Source organism: Gopherus evgoodei, chromosome 9, assembly GCF_007399415.2.
Source record: "Gopherus evgoodei ecotype Sinaloan lineage chromosome 9, rGopEvg1_v1.p, whole genome shotgun sequence".
Classification (NCBI taxonomy): domain Eukaryota; kingdom Metazoa; phylum Chordata; order Testudines; family Testudinidae; genus Gopherus; species Gopherus evgoodei.
In genome coordinates, this window is record NC_044330.1 from 89,232,258 (window position 1) to 89,256,373 (window position 24,116).

A 24,116-nucleotide genomic window follows, 5' to 3' on the forward strand; every position below is an offset into this window, starting at 1 on the left:
TGCCCTGCTCTAGCGGGGGCAGGCAGGAGCTGGAGGGCTGGGAGGGGGTCCTGGACACCTGCATCCAGTTCCTGGCTCTACCACAGCTTCCTTTTGTGACCTGGGGGGGGCAGAGGGAGTCTATTCATTAATAACTATGCGGTACTTGGATACAAGAAGGGTGGGGGGTATTTATCAGACAGAGGAAGGGGCTTCCCTGCTCCCTCCAGTTTGCCTGAAAGCCCAGAGAGAGCACATGCCCCTCCCCAACACCAAAGTGTGAGACTGCCCTGCCCCACCTGCACCCCAAGCCCCAAACCTGTGGCATAAGAGCATAAGAATGGCCCTACTGGGTCAGACCACAGGCCCATCTAGCCCAGTATCCTGTCTTCCGACAGTGGCCAATGCCAGGTGCCCCACAGGGAATGAACAGAACAGGTAATCATCAAGTGATCCATCCACTGTCACCCATTCCCAGCTTCTGGCAAACAGAGGCTAGGGACACCTTTCCTGCCCATCCTGGTTAAAAGCCATTGATGGAGCTATCCTCCATGAATTTACTACTTTTTTGAACCCTATTATGGTCTTGGCCTTCACAACATGCTCTGGCAAGGGGTTCCATGGGTTGACTGTACATTGTGTGAAAAAATACTTCCTTTTATTTGTTTTAAACCTGCCTATTAATTTCATTTTGTGACCCCTAGTTCTTGTGTTATGCGAAGTAGTAAACAACATTTCCTTATCTGCTTTCTCTACACCAGTCATGATTTTATAGACCTCAATCGTATCTTCCTGTAGCTGTCTCTTTTCCAAGGTAAAAAGTCCCGGTCTTATTAATCTCTCTCATTTGGAAGCTGTTCCATACCCCTAATCATTTTTGTTTCCCTTTTCTGAACCTTTTCCAATTACAATATATATTTTTTGAGATGGGGTGAGCACACCTGCACACAGTATTCAAGATGTGGGCGTACCATGGATTTATATAGAGGCAGCATGATATTTTCTGTCCTATTATCTATCCCTTTCTTAATTATTCCCAGCATTCTGTTTGCTTTTTTGACTGCTGCTGCACCATGGAGTGGATGTTTTCAGATAATTATTCACAAATCTCTTTCTTGAGTGGTAACAGCTAATTTAGACCCCATCACTTTATTGCCCAGTCACCTAGTTTTGTGAGGTCCTTTTGTAGCTCTTCGCAGTCTGCCTGGGTCTTAACCATCTTGAATAGTTTTGTATCATTTGCAAATTTTGCCACCTCACTGTTTACCCCTTTTTCCAGATAATGTATGAATATGTTGAATAGGACTGGACCCTGGGGGAACCACTATTTACCTCTCTCCATTCTGAAAACTGACCATTTATACCTAGCTTGTGTTTCCTATCTTTTAACCAGTTACCAGTTCATGGGAGGACCTTCCCTCTTATCCCGTGGCAGCTTACTTTGCGTAAGAGCCTTGGTGAGGGTCCTTGTCAAAGTCTTTCTGAAAATCTAAGTACACTATATCCACTGGATCCCCTTGGTCCACATGCTTGTTGACCCCCTCAAAGAATTCTAGTAGATTGGTGAGGCATGATTTCCCTTTATTAAAACCATGTTGACTTTTCCTCAACAAATTATGTTCGTCTATATGTCTGACAATATTGTTCTTTATTATAGTTTTATTATAGCATCTACATAAAGATTCTGCTCTCTTTTTCCATCCGTCCCCTATGGCCTCTTTAAATTCAAAAGAGGGTAAGTGAATCCATACCCTCCAGCTGGGATGTGTCAAAAGAACAAGTTTTTCACTCAGTTTGTAATAATCCCAGCAGAGTCAGTAGTTATAGTTTTGTGCCACTTCCTTTCAAATTGCATTTTGGTCCATAAATTTATTTCAGTTCTTTGTTCTTGAATAAGTGTCAGGATCCTGATAATCACTGAAGCCTTAGGCAGGGTCTGAGCCTAATGATCTTTGAGGCCAGACACTGAGGTGATGGCAAATTGGGAGAATATGTAGGTTGGGATTCTGTCTTTGTTAAACCTATTAAATATCCACCATGAACCTGCCCTGCAATCCAAGCACAGGAGATAAATCCTATTAATTTCAGTGGGCTACTTAGCCCGGTCCAGCTCTAGGTATTTTGCTGCCCCAAGCAAAAAATTTGCCACCGCAGCCACTGAGAGCACAACTGCCCAAGCAAAAAATGACCAGAATGCCGCCCCTGGAATTGTTCCGTCCCATGCATGTGCTTGCTTTGCTGGTGCCTACAGCCGGTCCTGTATTTACCTATGTAAGGGCTGAAAGACTGGGCAGTAAAAGCTAGATTTTGAGTACTGATGAAGCATAGCATATAAATTGGACCAAGGTGGGTTTAATCCTCCTTTGTTCTCTTGGGGGCAGTCAAGAGCTGATAGACCCCTCCACATAAATTGGAGCAGCCTAAGGTTCCCACAGCGGTGGTTTCCTAAGGGTTGTTCTGCTAGCCCAGGATGCCTGCAGCACAAGGCTCTTCAGTAATGCCACTTCCTCCTGCTGCTTCCTGTGCTGGAGGAATCCTCAGCTGCTTGGTTAGCGTGTCTCAAAGGGGCCACAGCAGGGACCAGAGTTCTGGCACTAACTGTCACTTCACATAGAATTAGTGGCTTGATCCTGGTTTTAGTCCCAAGGCGGTGTGACAGAAGCAGGAGATACGACTTGTTCAAGGGAGGAGAGCTTTGCTTTCATTTTATTTTGATTCCAATATATAATAATACCTAGTGTTTACTTAGCATTTTTCATCAGTAGATCTCAAAGTGCTTTACAAAACAGGTAAGTATTATTATCTGCATTAAGGATGCCTGTTGCAGGCTCTGGTACCTTCCACAGATAATTAAGAATACAATCCAATTAATGAAAGTGGCAGTGACAAACCAATTACCTTTTCCCACACTCAGGAGGCCATTCCACAAAACCACAATTTCCACATCAAATAAAACTCCATACCCTATTAGCTCTCAAATCTCAGTTCTCCTCAAGCACCTGCTCAAATCAAAGGGCTTTGTGGTGTGTCTTGTAAATCAATGTATTTAGGTTATTACAGACCAAAGGAAAGGGAGCTGGGGAGTTAATTCCACGGTTGAGGGGCCTCATGGAGAATATTCTGTCAGTTGGTCCCTTATCCAAGCTCTGTCATTTGAATAAGTGTCTGAATGTTAGGGAGCTTATTCAAAGCTGGAGTCTGAACCTATCAGAGTTGGCTCTGGATCTACTTCAGTCTATTAATAGAAGAGAAAGAGTCATTCAAAATTAGAGATTGCCCTGAACTGGAACTTAGAATCTAAATTCAGTTTACATGACTCCTAAGATTTCACTAGGAGGGTGGTGAAGCATTGGAACGGGTTACCTAGGGAGGTGGTGAAATCTCCATCCTTAGAGGTTGTTAAGGCCTGGCCCTTGTCTGGGATGATTTAGTTGGTGTTGATCCTGCTTTGAGCAGGGGGTTGGACTAGGTGATCTCCTGAGGTCTCTTCCAACCCTCATATTCTATGATTCTAAGATGAGGGAAACTTTGTGAAGAATGCTGGGCCAAAATTTTGTAAGGTCAGCATGTGACACTTTGTCATAAATGGATACGAATTCTCCTGTGTCAGCCTCAAACACAAACTCTGAATCCTATCCTAGTGCTAAACCAGATCTGTATATCTTGTCCTCTTCCTCTGCCTATTGGAAATAGAACAGGATTGATGTTTCCCTACGTTGTTCAGTTTGAGTAGCACTACAGACAATATCCTCTTCCGCAGTCTGAATACTTGATGTCATGTCATAGTTATTCTCTAGGAATGTGTCTGCCCTGGATTGTGATGATAATGCTCAATGATGACCTAATTGCAGCACTCTCACTGTGTAGGAAAAGTACTTGATTGTGGCCTCTTGGTTTGTCTTTTCACCGAAGAGATCATCATTGCCTTACAATGCAGTGCGCCATCAGTGCTTCACTTCACTGCATTATTTAATGAGCTGTTATAAGGCTGATTAGCCAAGGTCTTTAGATGTATTAGAGTCCTGGTGTCTAACCCTTAAGAACATAAGAACAGACATACTGGGTCAGACCAAAGGTCCATCTAGCCCAGTATCCTGTCTTCTGATAGCGGCCAATGCCGGGTGCCCCAGAGGGAGTGAACCTAACAGGCAGTGATCAAGTGATCTCTCTCCTGCCATCCATCTCCACCCTCTGACAAACAGAGGCTAGGGATGCCATTACTTACTCATCCTGGTTAATAGCCATTTATGGACTTACGCACCATGAATTTATCCAGTTCCCTTTTAAATTGCTATTATAGCCCTAGCCTCCTCAGGTAAGCAGTTCCTCAAGTTGACTGTGCGCTGCGTGAAGAAGAACTTCCTTTTATTTGTTTTAAACCTGCTGCCTATTAAACCCTTCTCTGAGTAGGTATAGATAATGGAGGTAAAAATGCCTGTGCCTGGTCTAGCTTTCCCACCATTGCTAACACCGTGGAATTGCACCAGTGCTAGTACAAGGGTGGGAAAATTCTTGAAAATTGCCAGTATAGAAGGAGCCTCAAATATTAGGTGACACTAAAGAGAAAGGAACAATGGTCTAGGTGCCATTCCTGGTGCTACTACAGAATTAGGGCTAGATCTGCAAAGGAGACGTAGACTCAGGATAGCAGCACCTAATTTTTAGGTGTCGTGCCTCCTAATCGAATCCACAGCTCTGAATTAGGTGACCAGGTTTCCTGTACAATGCCTGGGAGAGTTAGGCACCTAAGAATGGGATTCACAAACTGAGCTGGGAGCTGCCTAAGCTAGCCAGTGGGAGAAAGGTAGGACCTAAGTCTTTCTCCTCAAAAGGAGTTGGGCTCCTAACTCTGGGCCAGAGGGAGGTGCCTCCCTCTACTCAGAATATAAGCCACAACTCCTTTCCTGAAGTTAGATGCCTGTGCCAGGTTAGCCCTTTCATAAAGGTTGTGGAGGATGTGGGAGACTTAGGTTTAAATCCCCACTTTGCCGGATGTGGAACAGGGGGTTGAACTCAGGTTTCCCATATGAATTTAGCATTCCGTGGATTGGGGTAATCTGAGGTGGGAGTTTCTCCTGGTGGAGCTGTTCCACTTTGTATGAAATGCTTAAATGTTTGTTGGGCCAGGGAGAGTGAGTGAGAATAATTTTATTGCCCAGTGATTAAGGGATGTGGTAGACCCAAGTTCAAGTTGCTGTTCCAATGAGGATTTAATTATTTATACGAAGTGGAATAGCTACAACAGGAGAGATTGAGAGTAGACTTCCTCAGGATACCTTCGAGCCCAATGATCAGGGCACTCGCCTGGGACATCAGAGACCTGCTTTCAAATCCCTGCTCCCCAAGAGGTTGACTGGGGGTTTGAACCCAGGACTTCTACTTTCTGAGTGGTGCTCTATCCCCTGGGCTATTGGGTCCCATCACCACAGCTATAGTTTGTGCAAGGCCTGGTCTGGTAGGTGGCCTCTGAGAACACTTACTGACCTGGGCTCTGCAGGTGAGATTTTGGGGGGAACCCCTAGTTTGAGGATCTGGCTGTACTTAGGCATGAGCTAGGCAATGGGTGTCAAGATTTAAGCAGCTTTATGTATGCCCACCACAGGTTGGATTGTTTCAAATCAAAGCAATTTAAATCACTGATTTTAATTGTGATTTAAATCAGTAAGCAGGGAATCTTGATTTAAATCTGGAAAGCTGCTGTGAATGTAAGGCATGATTAAACTTTAAAGTATTATTCACCTACATACGTACTGTAATATTGGGTATATTCTAAATACCTGAGAGAGTTGACCTATGGAGGGAAGAGAGGGAATGGAGAGAAGCAGGGAGGTAGGGAATGGAGGAAGAGAAAGCAGGGAGGAGGAGACAAAGGAAGTGCAATGGTAACAGAGAAACTCGGGGTGCATGTGAACTATGGGCACTGTAGCACCATAGCCTAGATCGGGGTAGGCAACCTATGGCACACGTGTCAAAGGCGGCACACGAGCTGATTTTCAGTGGCACTCACACTGCCCGGGTCCTGGCCACCGGTCCAGGGGGGCCTCTGCATTTTAATTTAATTTTTAATGAAGCTTCTTAAACATTTAAAAAACCTTATTTACTTTACATACAACAGTAGTTTAGTTATATATTATAGACTTATAGAAAGAGACCTTCTAAAAATGGCACGCGAAACCTTAAATTAGAATGAATAAATGAAGACTCGGCACACCACTTCTGAAAGGTTGCCGACCTTGGCATAGATGTTTCCCATACCGATGTAGGTAATCTACCTCCTTGAGTGGTGGTAGCTAGGTTGATGGAACAATTCTTCCTTTGACCTAGCTGTGTCTACACTGGGGCTTAGATCAGCGACATAGCTAAGTCAATCTAAATTTTAAGTGAAGACCAGGGCTCAGAGTATGCGACTACATCAGAGGTTCTCAAACTGGGGGTCAGGACCCCTCAGGGGGTCATGAGGTTATTACATGAGGGGTTGCAAGCTGTCAGCCTCTACCCCAAACCCCGCTTTGCCTCCAGCATTTATAATGGCGTTAAATTAAAAACACTTGTTTATATATTTATGAGGGGCGGGGGTCACGCTCCGAGGCTTGCTACGTGAAAGGGGTCACCAGTACAAAAGTTTGAGACCCACTGGACTATATGAATTGCAGAGAAATGGGAGGGGCAGAGATGGGCTGGAAGGAGACTGGGGAAAAAGCAGAGTTCTGGATTGTTTGGTGAGGATTATGGAGGTGACTGTGGCTGTGTGTCACACCAAGCATCCCTCGGTGTCCTCCAGCACACTCTAAAATGTCACCTATGGGAGAAAGGAAGAGAAGGGAAGATGATTCCCGGTAGAATGCATGTTCACACAGTGAAGTCTTTAGTTTCTTCCACTGTGAGTCTGCAGAGAGCTCATTGCTTTCCCCTGACCTCAGGAGAGGCTTCCATTTCCTTTCATTTGCCAGTATTTGGACAGCAGAAGTAGGTGGGGCACTATTGAATTCTCTTATTAACTCTATAATTCACTGAATTTCCTAGTCTTGGTAGAACTAGATATTTGCAAAGTGTGATCACATAGAAGATTCACGTTCCTTTACAGGGAGGCTGTTGTGCTGCTGCTTCAGTCCCAGTGACTCTTAGGTGTGTTTGCATTTGATATCCGAAGCCTAGGAGTCCGTGTTCATGATCAAGGGCCAGAGCTGGCTACTGAATTCATATTTCTGACTGAGGCGAGGCTTAGTGAGAGTATGGGGAGAGGGGTGTTCAAGCAGCCCAGCATGTACAACACAGCTAATAAAAGGGAGAAGTGTCCAGTCTTTCTGTGGTCTGTACTGCTGTCACAATTCCTTTCAAATTCTTAGGACTCCTGCTTTTAGCACCTTCTAATATTGCAGGGATCTCTTTGTGTATACCTGCCATGGACCTGAGTATCAGTGTGTTGAAAAACGTGGCGCCTCAGGTTTGAAACCACCTCGCACTTTGAGTAAGAGTGGGAGTTCGCTTTGGTTGGCTTCTCAGGAGCCTTTGTTCCCCATATGGTTTGTGCAACATGCTGTGTGTCATTTGGCTGTCACCCTCCACCCCAGAGTTAACTGCATATCACTGGTGATTGTATGGTTAAAAGGTGCTTTGGGATTATATGTAAGTGTAAAGTGTTAAGATGAAGCTCTCCAGAACCAGAATGCATTGGACCAATTGCTGTTGAAATGGACCATACTATATGTTGAATCTTATTTATTTGTTTTGTACTATTGATTATTTATTTATTTATTTATTTATTCTTGGTAGCCCTCACAATTTTATTTGTTTTAGGTTTATAAAACTCTCTGTAGATGTCCATCCTATTGTCTTTATGGCCATCCCATAAATTAAAATACACAATACAAAATACACTATAAGGACTACTTACCACACCTTGACATGCAAATAAATATCTACCAGCTAAGATGAGAATGGTAACATAGACCCAAGACCTCTGCAGCCCTCAGTCCAGCCTCTCCCCAACATCTGCCTACTGTTCTGGCTGCTTTCTCCAAACCACTACCCTTGTCTCAGTTTTATCTGGATTAAGTAGCAAACCGTCCTATGATCATATAGGGTGATATATAAAAGAGCCCAAGCCAGATTTTGGAGTGCTCAAGCATCCACAATGAGGGTTAGATTTTCAGAAGTGCTCCACTCCTATTTAGGCACCTAATTAAGGGTCATATCTTCAAAAGTGCTTGGCATCCAGCAGCTCCCATTGTGATGCTACCGCCAATTTTCAAAAGACCTCAGTGTGTTGGGTGCTGAACTCCTGAAAATTCCACTCCGAAGTACTGGGTAATTTGTTCCACTGCTGTGGCTGGGTCAGCTGTGAAGCTGGGTGTCCTCAGCCTGGTAAATAATTTGCAGCCTGTGCCTCCTCATTAAATGTTGCCAATAAGAGCTCTTGAGGCAGGGACAAGGGTTAGATGACACAGTGGTAAAAACTCCCGCAGCAGGTCTGTAGTTTGGCTCGTACTGTTGAATTGATGGAGATACATGCCAAAGCCCCATGTATTTAAAAAAAAAAGTTAATTTCTTTATGTATGTGTTTAATACCTTAGGCCGATATTTGTGAGGCCTTTTGAGATCTTTGGGTCAAGTATATTATATAAGAGTTTGAGCTGAAGCCCATTACAATCGATCAAAAGATTCCCATTCCTGTTTTCAAAAAACAAAACAAACAATTTTAAGCAGCTTAATGTGCATTTATTGAAGAGACGAGTCTCCAAGAAATAATTCGAATATCATGGCTTTCCATTACTATATATTAAGAAGGAAATCAGAAGAACAAAAAGCTACTTTTGAAAGTGTTCATGGGAAACCAACTGGCAAAAGCCAGGAAACTCAATCCTAAGGCTAATGAATACTCTGTCCTGAACTCACATTGTCTCTTTTGTTTCCCATGCTCTCATGAGCTGCACACAGATTCAGCTTGCCAGTCTTAACCCTTGTGATTGAGGTCTGCTCCACATACAGTTTTTGTTCTGGTTTAACTATGTTGGAGCGCGGTGTGATTTTTATTTTTCACCGATACAGTTATACCGACGCAACCCCTAGTGTGAGTGCAATACTATCTGTATAAATACCAGTATAATTGAGTCTGCACTACGGAGGCTGTTCCACTTTAACTACACTATATTTTAGCTATATAACTTTTGTGTGTAAACAAGGCTTGTGTGTACACCAGGAAAATTAGGACCTGTGATACACTGTTGTTGCAGCTTCATGTTGGGAGTTCTAGTGTATATAGGGCTTAGAGCAGGCCTGGACTGCACATTAGTTAAAAAGCCGGCAGCAAGCCTACACTAGCCGTTCTGCTGTTGATACCACTGGCGCCGCTGCACCCATGCCAGTGCTGCAGTGGGAAGTGTTAAGGAAAAATTAAGTGTGGTGTAGATGCACCTTTAATGTGCTGCTGTTACTTGTCACAGCAGCAATGACATTGATGGAATGCCATCGCTGTGGGGATAGCTGGAACATCCAGCATTATGGAAGCCCTGTTCTGCCAGACTGCGTCAGGACTATTCAGTAGTGCATAACAGGTGCTTTCTACTGTGAACAGCAGTGAAAACTGGATGTTTACTACCTGCAACAGTTAAATTTATTCCAGTAGTGACTAAATTATAAACAGTGGTTTCTGAGCAGGCAAAGATACCAAACGTAATGATCTGCTAGCATGATCTGATCTCTTAAAAGTGACTGTTCTATCTGCCAAAGTTTAGCAAGCTGTTTAGTGTTGCTGTTGTTTGTTAGGTGAAATGGGTCCAATTTGTAGCCCATTTAAAACAAAAAATGCATTTTTTGTGTTTTTAAAACAGAAATTGATATTTTGTTCATTTTTCCTCTAAATGGGCTATTAAACTTGATATCACCAGCAGAGGGTGCTGGAGCTCTGTCAGAACTCAGAACCAGCCTCTCAAATTGATTGGAAAAATCTGATCAGACCTTCCGTGATCAAATCTGTACTTTTTTTTATTTTAGGAAAATTAAGTTTGAATCAATTATCTGAAACTCACTGTCTTGCTGTATTTAGTTCCATCAAAGGAGAAATGTATTTCTTCTAAAAATTATCCATTTGCTTAAAAAAACCTTGATGTTGGTTGTCTTTTTTGCTCTCTGTGGGTACGTCTTCACTACCCGCCGTATTGGCGGGTAGCAATCGATTGCTCAGGGATCGATATATCGCGTCTCATCTAGATGCGATATATCGATCCCCGAACACGCTTATATCGATTCCGTAACTCCACCAACCCGAACGGAGTTGCGGAATCGACAGGGGGAGCCACGGACATCGATGCTGCTCCGTGAGGACAGTGAGTAATTCGATCTTAGATACTTCGACTTCAGCTACGTTATTCACGTAGCTGAAGTTGCGTATCTAAGATCGATTTTTCCCCGTAGTGTAGACCAGCCCTCTCTCTATGTAACCCTCTGAATAGAGTTTCATGTGTTTTGTCCTCAGCAGAGATTATCCTCCTTTTTAGATAATGTATTCTCATTTCACTGCTTCTTTTTCATTTTTTTTTTTGGTCGGAATTAATATTTAGAATCAGTTTAATATTTAATGCAGCTTTTATTGGGAGGATTTGGCTGACCCTGTAATTAGTTCCACTCAGGTATGAGGGGAGCAGGAGGTGTCTGTGTGTGTGAAGCTCATTGTGGGATTGAGGCTATACTCTTATTCTTGCAGATAAAAAGATCTGAATAGGTCTCTTTCAGCTCTCAATTCTGTGACCCAAATATTAAAAGTGAGCTGCAAAGGACTTAAATACGAATGAGCTTGTGTTCTGTTGTTGTTGTTGCTTTGCTTCTTTATGATGTATAAAGAGGGCCTGAAAGATTTTTCTTTTTTCAGAGAAGAAAATTTGCTTTTTTTTAGCCTTAGAAATATCAAGAATATGAAGTCTGCTCAATGTCTCAGAACATGTTCTATTGCGAGTTCTTAGAACTTGGTACTGAAATTTTAGCAAAGACTTCCTTTCTTCAAAATGTTCAGTAATCACTGCAGTTAAATAGCTGTTAACAACACAAACAATACACTATCTGACTAAAAAGCCTTTTCCCTCTCACTTGCTAAACGTTCATTCTTTTGTGGTGTCATCATATTGTTAGTTCTAATTTCAAATGCAAAAAAAAGTTTATTTATATATGATATGGCTTTCTTTATACAACACAAAGAGGAAAAAAAGAGATGCATAAGTCTAATATTTTTCTTTGTAAGTGACCTTTAAGACAAGTAAACTGCAGTCTAGAACAGAGGAATTAATACTGGTTGGGAAGAATAAAGAAGTCTATGTATAATTTTCATTGTGGCGAAGTATTGATTATACTGGAATCTTATGTCCTCTATCAGTTTTTATTTTGGCACCTTTCCATAATAATGTATCGACATTAGGGGGGGAAAGGTAATAGAGTAATATTAATAATAATACAAATAATTACTGATATCACTGGTAATGGTGTTTGTGATTGACAGTCCCACATTTAAATATTCATTGATGAATACGAACTAATTTGATCAAATGATCATTGTGTTGAAGTGCATGGAAAGCTGCCCCGGCACTGCAGTGCCTTTTTATACACAGCTTTATAACACACTGTCCACTGTGGATCTGATCTAAAGACCACTGAAATCAATGGAAATCTTTCCATTGACTCCAGTGGGCTTTAGATCAGATCCTGTGTGGAGACAAGCAGTAAACTTTTAAATCCTAAAACACTTCAGTAAAAGCTTTTTACACCCAAAGATCTCAGCGTGCTCACAGGTCTTCTGTGAGATATGTCCTTATTAATATACTTGCTTTAGAGATGAGTCAATCAAATCCCTCCTTAAGAATCTGATCTTGAAGCCCTTACTCAGGCAAAACTCCCATGTAAGTCCATGGGAGTTGGGCATGGATATAGGCAGCCAGAGTGAAGCCAATACGTTTAATTTAATTTTCTGTAGTTGGTGATTGCTTAGCAGCATTCTAACTATTTCTGCCAAATTGCTCTGTAAAAGGGGGCCTGTGCTTGCTTGTTATAGCACGTCCCTTACAGGCTGTAACTGAAAGGGATTAATGGTAGAAACATTGTCGTTCATTTTATTTTCCATTTCAGTGGGTGAGGCTGCTGCTTTTGTTCCATTGCTCACACTAAAGTCCCAACTTCTCTGTTCTGGGCTGGGAACAGGGTTAAGGAACTGTGTTTAAACTGCCAGTGCTAGTATTAGCTGGAACCATGTTCCTCAATTCAATGTAAAACCTGGGATAGACAGGGTCTGAGGCTATCTATGGCCATGTCTACGCTACAAATTTTGGTCGACGCAAGTTACGTTGGCATAAAGCCGCCACAGTTAGTATAATGCTTGTGGGCAGCATGTGTACGTGGCTCCTTCCGTCAGTGCTGCATGTACTCACCAGGAGTGGTTGTGTCAATGAACAGTGTGGTAGGTATCCCAGTGTGAAACTCACCATTCTTCAGCGCACTATCTTTGGGGAAGTTTTGACAGTCCGTGGTGGGACAGAAATGAGGGGTGGCTGTGAGCAAGGGGTCAACATGCCAGCATGTAACTCTCTCTGTCCCATAATTTTTGGGTCTTTTTAAAAATCTCATGAACCCTACACAGCCCCCCTCCCGGTCAACCATCTCTGACAGAAGCATGTGGCATGACACAGCTCTGACTTACTGTCATGAGCGTTGCAAGCATTCGATGGTGTTTGCAGAGCTGTAAGAAGAACCACATCAGCGGGGAACATGATGATTTCTTGGAGGGCAGATTGTTATGGAACATAGTGAGAACCAGTTCAAGGTTGTGGGTGGCATTCATGGAGCAGCTGTAGATGGTAGAGCGCTGCTTCTAGGCCTCAGAAACAGGCACTTACTGGTGGGATTGCACTGTACTGCAGGCTTGGTATGATGAGCAGTGGCTGCAGAACTTTCAGATGCACAAGGCTACATTACTGGATCTGTGTGCCAAGCTCAGCCTAGGCCTCCAGCAGGAGGACACCAAAATGAGTGTTGCACTGAAAGTGGAGAAGCGAGTGGTGCTCTCACTGTGGAAACTTGCAGCACTGGGTTGCTGCTGGTCAGTGGGAAATCATTTTGGAATTGGAAAATCCACTGTGGGGGCTGTAGTCATGTCAGTGTGCAGGGCCATTGTCTCTTGCGGTGCAGGACTGTGACATTTGGCAATGTGCAGGATGTAAGGGCTGGATTTGCAGCAATGGGGTTCCCGAACTGCGGTGGCGCAATAGACAGCACACATCTTTATTTTGGCACCAGACCAAGTTGCCTCCAAGTACACCAGCAGAAAGGGCTACTTTCCTATGGTTATGCAAATGTTGGTGAATCATCGGGGACACTTCAACCACATCAGTGTTGGCTCTAAATACTGGCAGTGTTTTCCATAGCCAGTGGTGATTTTAGCTGATATCTCTTTCCTGAAGTTAACAAAGGCACAGAGAGCACAGCTGCTGCTGGCATCCCAAAAGCCGCCTGTAGGGGCGGCTCCAGGTCCCAGCATGCTGAGCGCCTGCTTGGGGCGGCATGCCGGGGGGGATGCTCTGCCGGTCGCCGTGAGGGCGGCAGGCAGGCTGCCTTCGGCGGCATGCCTGCGGAGGGCCCGCTGGTCCCGTGGCTTCGGTGGACCTCCCGCAGGCGTGCCTGCGGAGGGCCCGCTGGTCCCGTGGCTTCGGTGGACCTCCCGCAGGCGTGCCTGCGGAGGGCCCGCTGGTCCCGTGGCTTCGGTGGACCTCCCGCAGGCGTGCCTGCGGAGGGCCCGCTGGTCTTGCGGCTTCGGTGGAGCCGTGGGACCAGCGGACCCTCCGCAGGCACGCCTGCGGGAGGTCCACCGGAGCCACGGGACCGATGACCAGCAGAGCACCCCCCGCGGCATGCCGCCGTGCTTAGGGTAGCAAAATGTCTAGAGCCGCCCTTGGCCACCTGGGCCCAAATGCTGCTAGTTTGTGTGCTGCAATGATGCCTGCTGAAGTTATTGTGACTGGCATGGGAAGGTGTCCTACCGCGGAGGAATCAATATGGCTGCCATCCACAGAAACCTTTGACAGAGGATTGCAGAGTACATCTCAGGAAGATTCAAGGGTCATCACTGTATACATAAACAAACTGCCCCTTAGCTTCCCCCAACTCTACAGGAGAATGAAAATCAGATGATAATGCTACCCCTTATTGTTGTACCGCTACTTCTTCTAGTGAGAGTAAATTAATGAAAACTTAGTGGCTGTGACCTGTTAAGTTGGAGCACCATCAGAACTCCTCTGTAATGGGAAACACATTTATACGGTTACCCAAGGTTCCTAACCCTGCATCGGGCTTACCCATGCTCGACTGTCAGGACTGATCTGGTGGAATCTCAAACAGGTCCTGGCTCATGGCATAGCTGGACCACCTGGTCACATGTTCCCCATCCTCTTTCTTTCCTCCTCCTCATCCTCACTATTTACACTAGAGGCTGGATTAATTTTTGTGGGCCCGGCACCAAACATATTTGTGAGTCCCCTGGGGAATGAAGGGGCCAGGGGCAAGAGCACAACGGCCAGGGTGGATTTGATTTAAATCATGATTTAAATCACTAGTCAGGAAGACTCAATTTAATCATGGTTTTCTACATAAAAGTGCAATTTTGTTGGTTATTATAATCTTAATACATATTCTTCATAACTCAGAGATAGATGTAGGTTTCATTTTTAGAAGGTACACACTAAAACATTTTTAAACTGAGATTTATTTTGAAAACTTTTCAGATGAATTTTACAGCTATGTCAGAAAATGAATGATTGTTTGCTTATTTCATTTACTAAAGATAATTGAAGCAGATATTTTTGAAGTCACTGGGAGGGGAACTATCACCAATTCAACAGGTTAATCATTAATATTTAGAGGATTTTCTTGCCAGGCTGTGTTATGAGGAGAGCATCACCAGACAGACATTTAAATTGTTTTATTTAACTAAAACAACAACGTTAAATATTCTGGATTTTTTTCTTCAACAGCAAACATAATATTTTAACAAAAAAGCATATGTCCCTTGCTTCTCTCATTTCTCTTCAAACTTCTTCTCCTTGTCCAGATCTATTCCACCCCCAACAATCTTCTATTCATTGAAATTTTTGAAACTTTTCACTTTTAAAGAGAGGTAAGGGATTGACTCTGTGTACACAAATTTGTGGAGGGACAATAGGATTGAGGTCTGTTATTTCTCACCTCTATATATTATATTATTTATTTATTTTAAAACATTTTTGCTGCTAACAAGCACGTTACCTCTGGAGACACAGATCCACAGTTTGAGAACTGCAAAACTAAGCATTTCTGATGGTATCTTTCAGCACTGAGTCCCATTGGGTAGATAGAAAGATTAACCTAAATAATCTATACAGAAGCTTGTGGAACCTCATAAAACTGGATCCCTAATCCATGAACTATTGGAACTCATTTACAAAACTTTTCTTAAACATTACATGAATATATTGTCCCAAATTATAATCCCTATTCCATGATACATTATATCTTTAAATAGATTTTTCCTCAAAAATCCGATTTAAATTAAAAAAAACTCATGTTTTGATTTTTAAAAAAAAAGTCATTGTTTTTTATCCACCCTGACAGTAGGGCATGTGGGGAGGGGGAGAAGGATTGGTCCCCAGCTGGAGCAAAGCAGGGGCCAAGGGCAGGAGCACAGCGGGCAGCGGGTTATGGGCGGGGGGAAGGATTGGTCCCCAGCTGGAGTGAGGCAGGGGCCGGGGCAAGAGCACAACGGGGCATAGGGGGAGGATTAGTCCCTGTTGACTGGAGCAAGGCAGGGGCTGGCGGGAGGGGGGGGAACTAGTGTTGGTCCCTGGAGCAAGGGAGGGGCTGGGGTAAACTGCAAGTGCAGCAAGGCTGGGGATGAACAGGATCCCCCTCAGTCCTGCCCACATAGAGCGGGTACCTACCTTCTCCCTGGTTCTGGCCCATTCTCTTCGTCTCTCTCTTCACTGAGCTGAGGGTGGAGGTGCACTGAGCACAGGGCTGGGGGTGCAGGGTCTGGGAGGGAGTTAGGATTCAGGAGCAGGCTGAGGGTTGGGGTGCAGGATCTGGCCAGGAGCTAAGGTAAGGGAGGAGGCTCAGGGTTGGGGTGTGGAGTGCTTACCTGGGGCAGCTCCCATTTGGTGCGAGGGGTGCAGGTGGGAATGTGTGTGTGGAGGGTGTTGCAGGAGCTCCTGTTTGGTGCTCAGGGTGAGGATGGGGAGGGGGCAGGAGTCAGGGCATGGGTGTGGTGGGGCTGAGTATGTGTGGGGGGTGCAGGAGTCAGGACTGGGAGCTGGGTAGGTGTGGGGGGTGCAGGAGTCAGGACTGGGAGCTGGGTAGGTGTGGGGGGTGCAGGAGTCAGGGCAGAGGGCTGGGGATGTGGGCTGGGGTCGTGGGGGTGCTCTTAGCCCCCTGTCCTGAGCGGCTCACAGCAGGGGTCTGGAGGAGGTGTGCCCTGATTCCACCCCCTTCACCAAGTCCCCGTCTCCTCCCCCTGAGCGGGGGAGCACACTGTGGCTTCACTCCTCCCTCTCCTTCAAGCCAGCAAACAACTGTTCGGTGACCAGGGGAAGCGCGGTTGGGGGGGAACGAATGGGACGCAGCACACTCCGGGGAAGAGGCGAGGGAGTGGGGAGCTTGGCTGCCAGCAGAGCCTGTTGCAGCAGGAGCCAGCAGGACCAATCTTCTGCCCGCTGCCCCTGCAGAAGAGAGCGGTGGGCGGGAGCGGAGAAGAGCAGGCTGGGCCGGGGCCCCTTTGGATCATGGGCCTGGAACCATGGTAAATCCGGTACTGACTAGGGGCTTGTATCTTGGGCTCCTTGAAGGAATCCATGGTGGCCTGCAGTGTCTCTACCAAGTATGGGATGCAGCTCTTTGTAAAACTGGCAGGTCTGTGGTTTGGCACCAGATCAACTATTGGCCTCCTTGGCCTTCTGATATGGCTCACGCAGTTCCTTTGCTTTCACACGGCACTGCTGCTGATCTCCGTCATACCCCTTCTCCTGCATCCCCCTTGCAATCTGCTTGTAGATGTCAATGTTTCTATAGACGGTCCATAGCTGTGCTTGCATACTCTCGTCTCCTCACAGGCCCAGGAGATCGAATATCTCCTACTCCAAACTGGAGCACATCTGGAGTGTGTAGCTGGCATGGTCAGCTGGACAGTTGCACACAACAGTGGAGAGCAGCTAGGTATGCTTGCCAAGCTGGACAGTCAGGAAAAGGCATTTGAAAAATTCCCAGGGCTTTAAAGGGGAGGGGGACCTTCTAGTCTCTGTGACCCCTAGGCAGCAGAGTTCACAATTGTGATCAGAGTGGGCAGTGTTTGGCATTATGGGACAGCTGCTGGCGGACTGTTAGGGTTGACATAAGTAATACAGTGGCTACACTTGTGCTGCGTCAACCTCAGTACATAGACCATGGCTCAGTGCTGCTCAGGAAGATGTTACTGTGTTGCTGTAATGGGGTACGTACGTGGATAAGAGACCAATTTAAGTGTAGACACACGCACAGCTAGGTAGATGCAAGGTGGCTTATGTCAACCTAACTTTGTAATGTAGACAAGGCCTATGTACAAGTTTTCTACAGTAATTACTTTCCCCATAGCAGTTTGCTAAATTACACGGTCATTACAATTTTATTGTGTAGAATTAGCAGGTTAATAAACTGCTGTAGAAAGACACTGTGAGCACTGAGAGAGTGAAACAAGACCGTACGGCCCATGAGAGAGACAAGGCGGGTGAGGCAATATCTTTTATTGGATCAACTTCTGCTGGTGAGAGAGATGAGCTCTCCATTAGATATGGCCCATAACTGTTCAAATGTCTGTATTCTGGAGGGCAGAATTTTCCTAATAACCCCAAACATGCTAGGTGTTACAGTAGTAATTTTTAATATCATTGGTATGCAAATACCCATCATTACCATCTCATGGTGTACGATGACCTGTTTCACATTGAATTTATGCCTCATCCTCACTTCTGCTGGGACAAGTAGATTGACATTTCTCTATTCACAAGGTGCAGTTTACCCCATTCTCACCTGAGGGGAAGCTTTAAGGAGGCTTTTCTTGTAGGTAGTGTTATCTACTGGATACACGATTGGAAAGGCATCATGAGTCTCTTGGGTTCTATTCCTGGCTCATCCTTTGACTCACTGACGTTGGGCAAATCATTTATCCCCTCTGCACCTCAAGTCCCTTCTCTATAAAGCAGCAGTAATGATTCTTGGCCAACTTTGTAGGATTTTGGGATCTGCGGACAAAAATAAAAACAGAATATTATTATTATTCCTTTTTAACCACTGCACTCACCCAGAATAAAGCCCTTGATGTTAATGATCTTATTTCTGTGGGGAGAGCAAGACAAGGAAATATCCTCTGTCATAACTACTTGTTCTCTGGCTCCTCTACCTTCAGTAAACTTCCTAACCACATCTCTTTTTCTGGTTCCATCCTGTATTTTTCTATTGATTGCGTGGTCTTTTCATATTAAGCCATTATTTAACTCAGTCTGCAGCTTTGGCCTTTTTCTTGAAATTCCATAAATCTCTGAGTGAAATGAGTGTGTAGAGCCATATTCTCTTCTTTTCTGTGGCAATTTTGTGCCACTCACACAGTGGGGAACTCACAGGCATTGGGGAGCCAGTATAACCATTGCACCTGGAGCTTTCAGTATAGGAGGGGGGCTGGGGCAAAAGGGGACATGGCCACAGTGCTGCTGTGATCTGTGTAGTCTCCAGGGGCAGCTCTATGTATTTTGCCTCCCAAGCGCAGCAGTCAGGTGGCTTTTGGCGGCGTGCCTGTGGGAGGTCCGCTGGTCCCACGCCTTCGGCTTACCTGCTGCCGAATTGCCGCCGAAGCTGCAGGACCGGCGGACTTCCTGCAGGCATGCCTCCGAAGGCAGCCTGACTGCCACCCTCACGGCAACCGTCAGGCCACCCCCTGGTGCCTGGAGCCGCCCCTGGTAGTCTCAGCTGACATAATGGCCCCCCAGGCCCTAACCAGCAATACACTTTCTATGCCAAGGATGGGAGTGGCACTGGTGTTGCAGCATTTACACCCCCGCAGCTGTATTTAGTGGACATTAGGCTCAGCTGGGAATCTGTCCCATTTAGCGAGGGTGATATGAGCAGCTTCCTAAACTCCAGCTGCTGAGGAGAAAAGAGAACAAAGCTGCAGTGGTTACTGAAGGGAGAAATTTTAAATGGGGTAATGTTAAAGAATGCAAAGAGCAGCACCCCTCAAAAATCACAGTTTGGGGGATCCCAGGTTATCAAGTAGTATTCTAGGAGTAGGATGGGCTCAAGATTTATTTTTCTACTTCTAAATTGTTTCCACAGTGATATTTATCTTCTCTGCCTGGAATACACCTAATGTAACCTTTGCCTGATTGCATAACTTGGCCTGAGAACACTGGCGTGGTTATTAGGAATCTCTTGTGCCGTTTCCTGAATTCCCACATTATAGTGTGATCTCTGTGTGGAAAACTGCTAGCTTCCTTCTCCTGGCAGCACTTGAGTCAGTGTGTGCCATAGCTCATGAGTACTGCGCTAGCTGGAGGGGTGGGGGAGCAAGGATGGAAAGGAAGAACATTTTCTGAGGAGAATTTGGATTTCATGCATCTGTCTTTGTTCTTTTCCTGTTCAGATAAAGCTGTTATCTCTGACTGCTTTAAAAAAGCGCTGCACTAATGTTCTTTTGAATAAACAGAGGAAGATGGCTTGAGGTTAATATGCCTTGGGCAAGGCAAGCCATTTTTCACAGTGTGAATTGAAAATATTTTGCTTTGTTGATGAATCTCCATTTGCCACGCCTGAAGTTTTCTTTTGGGATGCCGAAGGGAGGCAGTTATGTGGTGGGATCGTATATTTCAGGGGTATTTATAAATCTTTAATCCAGCTATAGCTATATATTTCATCACACTCCTCACCATAACTTCTGGCATATGTTGTCCTCTTTTTACCTGTTCTAGCTGTAATGTTGTGGGAATGTTGATGAATTGTTTACGTGTGTTTGTACATTTGTTTTTGCTAAAATTTTCCAGCAAATGAGCACCAGTTACAGAAAAAAGATAGTGTGTTTATACATGCAGGCTTTTGGAATTTCTGAGGGAGAGTGGCTTTATTTTCCTGAAATTGTTTCCAGATTATTTTTATATTAATTTGTGAACATATGTAAATAACAGTCTTGTGGGTAAAGCAATTAGAAGGTGAAGGGCCACATCAGGCTGTCCTTCCTCCCAATTATAGTCCTACTGAACTGACCTGAATAGGCCAAGACAAGATGGATGAGGTATAGGGCTGCCCACTTTCTAACTGAACGAAATGGAACACCCCTGCCCTACCCCTTGCCCAAAGCCCTGCACCTTCTCTGAGGCACCCCCCCGCACTTGCTCCAGCCCTCCTCCATCTGTCGCTCGCTCTCCCGCACCATCACTCACTTTCACTGGGCTGGGCAGGGGGCTGGAATGCAGGAGGGGGTGAGGGATCCAGCTGGGGGTATGGACTCTGGGGTAGAGGCCTGAAATGAGGGGTTCAGGGTGTGGGAGGGGGTTCTGGGCTGGGACAGAGAGTTGGGGTATGAGAGCGAGTGAGGGCTTTGGCTGGGGGTGCAGGCTCTGGGGTGGGGCTGGGGATGAGGAGCTTGGGGTGCAGGGTGGGGCTGGGGCCAAGGGGGTTTAGAGTGTGGGAGTGGGATCAGGGCTGGGGCAGGGGGTTGGGGTCCAGGGTCCAGGAGGGAGTTTGGGTGAGGGAGGGTGATAGGAGGTTGGGCTCCAGGAGGGGGTGCGGGCTCCAGGATGGGGGTCAGGGCTGGGGCAGGGGGTTGGGGTGTGGGAGGGAGTGCAGGTCTGGGAGGGAGTTAGGGTATGGGAGGGGGTTCCGACCTGGGGCAGGGGGTTTGGGGTTCAGGCTCAGGCCGGGTGGCGCTTACGTAAGGCGGCTCCTGGTTGGTGGTGCAGCGGGGCTAAGGCAGGCTCCCTACCTACCTGGAGCTTTAATGGCCCGGTCAATAGTGCTGACCGGAGCTGCTAGGGTCCCGGTCGAAAGCCGGACGCCCGGCAACCCTAATGCGGTAATATCTTTTAATGGACACATTTTATAATGCTAGCAGCATGGTTTGACCAGTGACCAATAAAAATTGCTGGTTGCTGAACAGTTCTGGAAATTGGTGTTACTTTAGGGCCTGATCCTGCAAATTAAATAAAGCTTCTCAATGGTGAAAAATCAGGGAGATGAATTGCCATGGGGGATAGACCTCTTCCCACTTTTCTTTTTCATCTGATTCTTTCTTGAAGTTGCAAGTTACTGAAAGAGATAGTCACAAAACAAATAAACATTGTCTCCCCAGTAATCTCCATCCTGCTTTTGCAGACAATGAAATGACCTCACAGAGAGGCGATGTGGCAAACAAAGGATTAGAGTTTATTGTATGTAAACAAAGGAGGAGGTGAATTGTGAGAAAGGCAAGGAAATAGTTTGTATATAAATATTCTGCTACCCAAAAAGTCCTTTAAGAGGAGGGGCCAAATTGTTATCTCAGACTCTGTTTGGATTGGGGATTTGCTCTGATTACAGGGAAAGGGTGCAGTGTACCCCTAGCATAGACAGATGAAGCTGCTATTTGCACCAGTGGAGCTTACCCGTTTCAGGCTCCAGCACTGGTGCAAAAAGCAGCTTTGCCCGACTATGCTAGAGGTTTGCACAATTACAACTACACCAATGGTTGTGGTATTGCCAATCCTAAGTGTTGAAAAACTATGAGGCAGGGCCTCCAAAATAATGAGATTGGATTAAAAATAATGAGATTTGGAAATATTACATGTTTGGTTCTTTTTCCTTGTCTTCTATTTTTGAAAGGCACGGCAAGGGTTGTGTTTTTAAGCTTAACTCTGCAACCAGCAGGGCTAAGCTTCCTTCAAATTTCACCTTTCCGTTTTTTTTTTAAAGTTAATCACATGATTCTAGGAGCTGAGATTTTAAGAAAAAACAAATCATGAGACTGTAAAATCATGACAGTTGACAATATTGTGGTTGTATTTGAGATAAATATTCAAGTCTAGAGAAGGCATGGAGCATACCCTCGTCTCAAATATATCATTCAGGTGCAATTCTGCGAGGGCAGTGGGGGGTTTTAGATGCGCAGAACTTACAGGTTTGGGCTCTGGAAGAATATTTAATAGTTTTATTTTTGAGTAAAACATTTAGTACAGGGGACTCCTCCTTTAAAATATCCTGCTTCAATGCACTTGCCTGATTTTCATGTATTCAGTCATCTATTTTGTCCATGCTTTCAATTATTTTCTGCATGTGGTGTAAATTGGAGTTATCTCATTTAGTCATGCTGAATTGGCTTGGTGTTTTAAAAATGTGGGGCCTTATCCTGCAAACACTTATGCATATGACTGACTTCATCCCACTGACTTGTCCCACTGAATTCCTGCTGATTTTCCTTCTGCACTGAAGTAAGGCTAGATTAGGCCTAATGAACCAAGATCATTATATGTATATATATATATACACACACACACACACACACTTATTATTATTTCATTATTTATTAAATATCAGTGAGTAAGAACTGCACAAATGAACATACGGAAGAAGATCTCTTGTTTTTATAACATCACAATTACTTCCCTACCTTGCATGGATGTTATAAAGCTTAAAGTAATATTTATAAAAGCACTTTGAGATCATTGGATGAAAAGTGCAATTACTATTTTTGATTTATTATTATATAATAAAATATATGTTACGAATATAGTCATATTTATACATAAATCATTTATGTATTCAGATATATGCTTCAAGCTGTTTACAGCTTGATATTTGTAAAAGCATTTTGAGATCATTGGATGAAAAATGCTTTATAATAATTGTGTTTTTCATCCAGTGGTCTCAAAGTGCTTTTACAAGTATCAAGTTGTCAAACTATTTTACAGCTCAAAATATGTATCTTAGTATCTAAGAAGGATTGTGTATATAGACTCATATTTATATAGAAATCGTAGCACCAGAGTGTGCATGAGCGGTGCACAATGATAGCTCACAGTGCTTTTCACCTTCAAAGCCCTTTACCAATATGAACCAATTAGCCACTACAGATAAAGGGCCAACTATTACACTATAAAGTTTGTGCACACATTTAACTTGATTTTCTTCAGAAGAATTGCACACAGTGATTCAGGTGACCAAGGTAAAACAAGATATCCAATCTCTGGTGCTTCTGCTTCCAACTTGTTGAAAGGTATTTTAAGGAATTCCGGAGAGATGGTTCATTCTATTTTTTCCCCTTCCTCCTCAAGATTAAAACAGGCTTTTAGCTTCTTCAGGGGGCTGTAGTTCTTCCCCAGATGTCATTTTCCTTACAGTATTTCCTGCAGGGGTACTAAGTCATGTTAAGTCTCTGCTGCTCCAGCAAGAATACAATAGAAGCTTGTCTTGGGTTTCTGGTTTTTTTTAAAACGTGTGTGGCATGACTGACAAGCCAGTCAGCCAACAGAAAACTGCACCGAAGATGGAGCTGTCCAATAGACATAAAAAGAGTGGCTGGGAAGGCTTTTTCTCTCCTGGCTCCTCCTGCAGTTCTACAACATACTGAAAATCCTCTTTCCAGTCTGGACTCTGTTCAGCTAAACTTTCAGAGGGGGTTTCTTTTTGGGGTGGCTTGATGATGAGGCTCCAGCAGCAGGGCTGCAGTGTGGCTTAGGAAGGCTCCTGCTAGGGGGAGGTGGAGGAGGTGTGCTTCCTGCATTCTTCTCATAACATACACAATCCCAGCGGGGAGCCAAGCTGTGGGGGGAGACAGAGTCAGTCGGAAGAAGGAAAAGGGAAGAGAGAAGCTGCTTTGCTGGGGCTTGATCTCTTTTTGCAGGATATTCTCCTGCATGAATGGGAGATCCGCCCCTGAGGTCTGGGGAGCTCAGGAACCTGATTTTGCGCAAGGCAAATTTTTAAAAAAGAAATACCTCGTGTGGGAGCAAGCCACTGAGATCAGTAACTTTCCTGCGAGGCCGGAATGCAGTGGTTGGATGGCCGCTTTTATGGCAGAGGGGGACTGGAGTTTCCTGTGCAGTTCTGGGATTGACAAGCAGAATTTGTATTTAGCAAATTGC

General features: G+C 44.8%; 1 protein-coding gene across 2 annotated transcripts in view; it reads left to right on the top strand.

The window, feature by feature from the left end:
- AMOT (angiomotin) overlaps positions 1-24,116 on the top strand; it is a 99,658-nt gene that overhangs the window by 832 nt on the left and 74,710 nt on the right. The gene's annotated exons all lie outside the window — the stretch shown is intronic.